The sequence below is a fragment of the Alligator sinensis genome, unplaced genomic scaffold, assembly GCF_000455745.1.
Source record: "Alligator sinensis unplaced genomic scaffold, ASM45574v1 scaffold1554_1, whole genome shotgun sequence".
Taxonomy (NCBI): Eukaryota; Metazoa; Chordata; order Crocodylia; family Alligatoridae; genus Alligator; species Alligator sinensis.
In genome coordinates this window covers 13,680-22,003 of record NW_005843704.1, presented here as the reverse complement: position 1 = coordinate 22,003, position 8,324 = coordinate 13,680, and positions in this window count along the sequence as shown.

Below are 8,324 nucleotides of genomic sequence, written 5' to 3'. Positions count from 1 at the left end.
GCTCCTGGCCCTCTGGTCTCCCCCTGGGCCAGCTTCGACCTGCCATAATCCCTGCTCAAGTGGCCCAAGGCTGCTATGTACAAGCACACGTGGTGTGAGCAAGAGTCACTCTCAAAGCAGTTCGCTTAGGAGCTCCTTCTTTTTCAGCCCTCTGGATGAGACTGCCTGCCTACTGCAGGTCCTGGCCTTATTTATATCCCAAGCCCCGCCTCCTTCTGTAGCAAAACCCCCAGGTTTTCTTTTTTTTATTTATTTTAAAATGCAGTCCCTCCGCTTCCCAACCATTTCTGACTTTTTCTCTCCCTTTCTATTCCCTATAGATAAGTATAAGTGAAATCAGACTTAGGATAAGCTCTAACATTTTTATTTTGGTAGCAAGTTTTTGGTTTTGGATATCCACTGTTTTATATTGTATTATTATTAGGTTTGTATTGAGTTTTACTGTTGTATATTGTATTATTATCATTTTCGTATTGATTTTTATTGTTTCATGTGGATATTATATGGTTTAGGCCTGTGTTTGTAAGTGAACCAAAGTCATGTCAAGTTTCCATTTTGTATGTCAAGTCTCCATCTTGTGTCCTCTGCCCGGACATCCCCTGTGTCGCAACTGTATGATTCATGTATCCCTCCCATGTAAATTGGTTCCCACATGAATGAGAGTGATTGGGAATGATTGAAATACAATGGTAACAGGCCTCTACTCAATGGCCTGTAACGACCAGGCCATCACCTCACATTGATTCATCCAGGAACCACGGACCTCACCCAGGAACAGGGAAAAGACCAGCCTTTGAAAGACAAAGACCCTGCAGAACCAGCAACTTGCCATTGTACCCCACCATTACAGAGACATGAAACTGCATGTCCCTGCATGAAGCACACATGCTCAGTACGCCAGGGGCTGACCCTTGCCTGGGCATGTGCCGGCGCCCCCCCCTCTGGACAACACCTACTGGAAAAGGACCCCTTTCCAGCCTGGATAGGTAGCTATCACCCCCCACCCCCTCTTCAAACAAGGACTTGAACTCTGTTTCTCTTGCCTACCTGGACTCCAGCCCTTCCACTGAGTCTCTTTATCCTGCTGCCATTGTGAGTGCTTGTGTGTGTGTGTGTGTGTGTGTGAACCAATAACTTCATGGGGCTGTGTAGTGTGTTGTCTGTGTAATAAAACTGTTATTTGGACCCCTAAGTTGGGTTTTGCTTTCCTATGGTTTGGCCCTGCTCCAATCTCTGCTCCTCGCCCCTCTAACTTCTGTCTCATTTCTCCCTTTCCTGCTTCTGGCTCACTGCCACCGCCAACACCTGTCCTGAGCTCCTCTCTGCCTCCAAACCTCCTGTTTCTTTGCCACTGTCTTAACCCCACTGCCTTTTCCTTTTCCCCTGAGCAACCAGGTTTCTGTCTCAGTTTCTTTCCTGCCTGTCTCCTCCTTGCCACCACTTATCTGCCCCCCCACCCCGCAATATCTCAGCTGTCTGCCTCAGTTTCCAGCCCCAGTCTACCTTAAGTAAACCCAAGCCTCAGTTCCTCAGCCGGCTTCTCTGTAGTCCACCGGTTCTGGCAACTTTCACTCCCTACGCTTCAACTCTCTCTCTCTCACCTGAACCTTCCCCCAAGTATCCCAGGTACCCCAAGCACACACATACACACTGTACCATCCAAATTAGGAACTTACCTGTGTGTATGTGCAGGTGGGCTATATGTGTGTGAACTGGTGAGAGTGTGTGTGTGTGTGTATATAAGTTATTGTGTGCATGATATATGAATTAGTGATCTGTGTCTAGCTTTTGGGGTGTATAGGGTATGTGCTTGATGTGCTTGAATTGGTGATAGGTATGCATGTGCCTAGGCTGGTTTGGATGTGTATGTGCCTGAACTGGCAGTGTGTATGTGTATGTGTGTGTATGCACCTAATTGATTTGTGTGTTTGATATGTGCAATTGTGTCACACGCTCCTGTCTAACAGCGCAATATTGAGATCCTGAGAGTTGGCCTGACCCCACAGGGCAACATTTTAAGCACTTAATTAATAAAGCGGCATCTTCCCTTGCCCCCTCTTACAAAGGTCTCGCTGTTTATTTTGAGCTGGTTGGTTAACACATCACCTCAAGTGGATTCCTCTTCTCCCCTTAGAGCCACGTCCAAGCCTGGAAGCTGTTTCCAATCAACCAATTATCACTAATTACCAGCCCCTCCAGCAGCTGTGGCTTGAAGACCAAGCTCCTGATAAGGATACCTATTACGTGCATAAAGGTTTGTTAGGCCTTCCACCTCACCAGAGGTCTATATGATCCAGGACAACAAAGGGTTAATTCCCCTGGACATTGGCCTGCAGCCTGGCCCCATCCACAGGTATACTACTATCAATGAAAACTTAACACTAAGGCAAAGGTTAACAAGAATATATTATCAAGGTACGTATAAAAAATAAACCAACAGTAAGAAATCCAGAATACAGCAATGAACCAGTCAGCACAGAGATAAGAGAACACTATATACAATATTAGATACAAGGAAGAACCAATGCAGGCCTGTCACCGGAGGTGACAAGCAAGATTACTCTGGAGCTGACACGCTGGAGGTGAGCAGAGGATGGCTCTGTCTACGAGTGTATACCTCCGCGAACGGAAGGAGTTCACTTACACACTCCAATCACGTAACTCTTATACTAATCACATACATCAGCCAGTTTCACACCACACGCTCACCACGTGACTCAGTTTCTCACAAGCTTTCAGTCCCAATCGGACACAATGCACGCAGAAACCTCAATCAGGCTCACGACGCACCCAGACTCAGTCACTTCCTCAGTAGCTCGCCAAATGACAGACCAGACAGGTTTTATAGTGTGCACCTCATGCCACCTGTCAATCACACGCCAGAACCAATTATCAGTCAGGTCCTTCCATCATTCATCTGTCCATCACATTACTGACCAATCTGGAGGGTTGTTACCTCAGGTAAGTATTTCATGCAACACTTTACCCTCTAAATTCAGCTTATATAATAGAGGCTGACTGCACATGCTGGTCAGTCCTATGTAAGTCAACGGACCCCTAAGTCCAAGAGTTCACTGTCCTCCATCTGGGGTACTGCACTTGGGCTTAATAGGCTCCATGGCCCTTACCAATCTGCACCCCTTTCTGGCCTGGGGGTACTCCAGCCCTTCGGTGCTGGCTATGGCCCTCCTCCCCTTCAGTCTCTCTCCTTCCACTCTGGTCCCACTTTGGCCACCCACTGGGTGAATTATATTTCTGCCCTTAAAGGATAGCAAGAAATTATACACTGAGGAGAATGTCTAAAACTACTTCAAAGGACAAGGCTGCGCTTGTGAATTACTATTTTTATTGTTGGTCCTATCTTTCTGGACACAAAAGCAGGGCACTGAGGCAAGAAAAATTCCCAACAAAATGATAGCCTCTCAGTATTGGCAAGTATATGATCCTGATGAAAATTTTCAGGCTTGTACATGGGTGAGTCTTGTAAGAATGCTATGGATATCAGTGAACTAACATAAATGGAAGAAGAGATCAGAAAATCTTCATTTCATGAAAGAAGAGGAGCCTAATGCACTGAAGTCACATCCATAAGAAGAAGAATGGATCAGGCAGGTCTTGGCTTCCACGCTCGTGCTGTGTCTCTTATTTAGGGTACTGTGGAGGGCATTTGGGGTACTGGGGAGGGAACTTGTAGCACTGTGAATACTGGTAGTGTGGGTAGCAGCAGGTGGGTGGACAATAGCGCTGCACGGGGCAGTACTGCTGCACGGGGCACCAGGACTGCATGGATGGCCTGTCTACCACCATGATGTTGCAGGAAGGTCTGGACTCATGGCAGTGAGACCCACGTCGTGACCTGTGGCAGGAGCTGTGGTGGTCGTGGCAGGACCCGCGAGAACACATCTTTCTGGTGTAGGCAAAGCTGCAAGAAACCAGACATTGTCTCTTTGAAAAGAGCCAAGGAGGAGCTTGTTCTTTCCCCCTTCTTTATTTCTGTGCAGACCTTTAGGGGAGATCACTTTCTTCTTCACCTCTAAGCAGGTTAAGATATAATCCCCAAAATGTCTGGCATTATAAGGGCTAATTTCTAAGTTGTATGCTCTCCTAACTCTTAGTTTTTGATGCCTGTAATTGAGAGAGCAGAGCTAACTTTGCCCATGGTGGTCCTGAGCTCAAGAAGATGAACATGTTCCCCCAAGGTCTATAAGGAAATAAAGAAGGGAGACAGTAGTCACTCCTCCTTGGCTACTGTCCACCCACCTGCTGCTACCCACACTACCAATATTCACACTGCTGCAAGTTCCCTCCACAGTACCCCAAGTAAGACACCTACCACCAGCATGGCAGCCAAGACCTGCCTGTTCCAATCCTTCTGTTGTTTTCAGTGCCAAAGGTCACTTTTTCTTGTTTCATACTGGCAGCTGTTTGGCCTACATGTGTTACCAACTTTGATCACTAATTTCTGACCATATAAATTTAATGTATGATCTTGGAGAAAGGAGAGGTTGTAAACTCTGGTTGGATTATTTCTAATCTTACTTTCTGGCTTCATACTCCATTCGGATATGGCAGTTATATAATATTTACTTCTGCAGAACTTGTTTTTTGGACTTGTTTTTGTCATTTTCTCACCATGAAATATCCTTCTTTCTGACTGCTGTTTCAGACTATTTCCCTTTGTATTCTAAAACTCCCCCTTGCGATAGGGAATGGGGGTGAATGGGACCTAGAGGAGTCATCCAGAATATCCCATGACTCCAAGGCAGGATCACGTAGACCCAAAACATCCTGCACAAGTATTTCTTTGACTTGCATTGAGAGCCACCAGCCATGAAGGTTACATAACCACCGTAGGTAATTTAATTCAGGGCTTAATTATTCTTGCCTTAAGACAGCTTCTCTCTAATGAACACTGTAAATCTCCGTGAGTACAACTCAAGGCCAATTTAACACCTGCTGTGTGGTTACAACATTCAGTGGTTTCATGAGTGCTTTGGCTGAGGCATTAGGAAGTGGCTTACTAAGCTGGCTGTTGCCACCAAACTAGGGGGGTTTGAAAGCCATTCTTCAAGGACTTTTAGGATTGAAATTCCCCTGTATTATTCCCCTCCCTGCCCAGAAAAAAAAAAAGGGCTGAAAGTGCAGTTTACCTGGGAGAAGTGCTGGGAATGGTATAGCAGTGTGAAATCTCCACTGCACAAATCCAGGAAAGAGAGGGACTGTCTAGAAATAGGTAGCAGCTTTGCAGGGATGTTTTTAAGATGCATAGTTCTACATAAGCTGAATATGAGTCACGAATGTCTTATTATAGCGAAAGAAAATCAGTGCCTTGTTGGGATGTTAAAAGGAGTGTCTTTGATAAGATGCAAGAAATCATCCATCCATTTCCTCAGGTGCAGGATCATGCACAAAGTTGGACATCAGACCTCTTATAAAATGTGTAGATGGGAGAGAGTCCAGAAGAGTGCAAGGGGAAGGATCAGGTGTCAACAAATATGACCTCTGTGGAAAGACTGAGAGTTTAGCGTGGGTTGGTGGGGATAACACGGAGAGGAGACATAAAACTGCTACAATGGCAGAAATGTCACTGCAGAGTGGCAGCTTCTAAATATAGTCCCACGCGCACAAGGGAAAGGAGAAGGACAAATGGTGTGGAGTTGCAGTCAGACAGATTTAGGGTGTAGATTTGGGAGTTGCTCCTAAAGGTGTGAACAGATATGCACTGAAATAAACCAGTTCGGAAGGCTGTGCCGTCTCCATCGTGTATGGTTTGAAAAGCAGGCCAGGCAAACGTCCTGGTAGGAGCAATTGGGTGTCTTTGGTCGTACCCTGGATGGTTTCCTGTGGCCCAGGCCATCTGATTTCCTGTTGTATTTTTGGTGTATGTATTGGGCAAGGACCCTGGGGTGGGCATGAGGCCCCTGGTTGTCACTGCTCTGGTTGTGTCCTTGTTTTCTTCAGCATTGTCCCTTGCTTCTCATCGCTGTGCCGTGATGGAAATAAATACTTAGCAAAGGGAGGTTTCCCTTAGTATCCCTGAGCAAAATCTCATCTACCGCTGATCTCATCTCTTGTTAGTCATTAGCTTCAGTGGTCTCCTCTTCTCCTGGAGCCACATCAAAGCCTGGCAGCTGTTCCCAATCAACCAATTTTCCCTAATCATCAGCCCCTCCCTGGACTGTGGCTTCCTTGCCCTTACCAATCTGCACATCTTTCTGGTCTGGGGTACTTTGATCCCACGGTGCCTGGCTGTGGCCCTCCTGGCTTTCAGTCCCTCTCCTTCCACTCTGCCCCTAATCCTAGGCCGGTTGAGACCCATGGGGTATCTAGCCCCACCAGTCTCTGGCCCTCCAGGCCTTTGGCCCTTCCTGAGTCTCGATCCCACTCCCATGCCAGTGAAACCTACTTTGGCCCTACTAGCTCTTCAGCCCCTCTGCCCTGTCTCCAGGTCTCCTGGCCCTCTGTTCTCCAGCTGGGCCAGCTGGGACCTCCCCATAGTCCCTCCACAAATGCCCCAAGGCTGCTATGCACAGATACATTTGGTGTGAGCCAGAGTCACTCTCTGAATAGCCTGCCCAGGAGCTCCTTCTCTGCCCACCCCCCAGATCAGACTGGCTTCCAACCACAGGTCAAGGCCTTATATATACCCCAAAACCTGCCTCCTTCTGGTCACATCTTCCCTGGTTGCTGCCTCCCCAATTAAAGTGACTGGAGTGATGTCGCCCACATGAAAGGAAAGAGATTTCGGGCAGAATTCTCCTTCTGCAATGGGGCGGTGTCTGTGCCCCTCTGAAGGGCAGCTCGGCTCCTGTTGTCAGGGCCATTATCATCCAACAAGGGGAAATTAGAATTGCCTTGACAGAGTTGTCAAGTAACTCAGAGTTCGTTGTAAACCCACTTTGGCTACCCACCGGGTGAATTATATCTCTGCTCTTAAAGAATAGCAAGAAATTATACACTGAGGAGAATGTCAAAAACTATATATCAAAGGACAAGGCTGTTCTTGTGAATTACCATTTTTATTGTTGGCCCTGTCTTTCTGGACACAAAAGCAGGGCACTGAGTCAAGAAAAATTCCCAACAAAATGATAGCCTCTCAGTATTGGCAGGTATATGATCCTGAAGAAAATTTTTTAGGCTTGTACATGGGTGACTTATCCATGGATCAATTAAATAAAGTAAATGGAAGAAGAGATCAGAAAATCTTCATGTCATGAAAGAAGAGGCGCTTAATGCACTGAAGTCACCTCCATAAGAAGAAGAATGGATCAGGCAGGTCTGGGCTTCCACACTCATGCTGTGTCTCTTACTTAGGGTACTGTGGAGGGCATTTGGGGTATTGTGGAGGGTACTTGGAGTACTGGGGAGGGAACTTGCGGTACTGCAGAGGGCATTGGCAGCACTGTGAATATTGGTAGCGTGGGTAGCAGCAGGTGGGTGGACAGTAGAGCTGAACAGGGCAGTACTGCTGCAAGGGGCACCAGGCCTGCAGGGACGGCCTCTCTACCACCGTGATGTTGCAGTAAAGAATGGACTCGTGACAGTGAGACCCATATCATGACCCATGGCAGGAGCTGTGGTGGTCATGGCAGGACCTGCAAGAACACATCTTTCTGGTGCAGGCAGAGCTGCAGGAAACCAGACATTTTCTCTGTGAAAAGAGCCAAGGAGGAGCTTGTTCTATCCCCCTTCTTTATTTCCCTGCAGACCTTATGGGGACATCATTTTCTTCTTCACCTCTAATCAGGTAAAGATACAATCCCCAAAATGATGTGAAATAGGGCATACCTTCATATTCATCTTCCCAAACCCAGGACCACCATGGGCAAATTGAGGTCTCCTCTCTCACTTGCAGGCACCAAAGACTAAGACTTTGGAGAACATACATCTTACAAATGAGCCCTAGTAATAACAGACATGCAGTCCTCACTCATTAGATTATCTATCTAGCATCCCTCACCTCAAGTCAAGGTCTTACGCCAATGTAGATTTCCATAGCCACATAGAGCTGTTCTCTCTGACTTGCACTATCCCCCAGAACTATCAATCAAGTTGTTTTCAGCCCCTTTTTGCCCCGCAACTGCCATGCCACCATTCTCAGTTACTTAAAATGCTTCAGCGTTGCCATCACATCTGATGTCCTGCTGCTGCCAATGCCTTAAAAAGAACTTTTCTGAGTAAGCTTAATCACACAACCACACAGTTACATGGGTTTGGGGGAATCCTGTGATCAGAGATCACAAGATCATTTAACATTCTGTGCTAAGAAAATACGAAATCTTCTGCTCGTTAATATAACATATTCATAATTAGACTTACCCTGT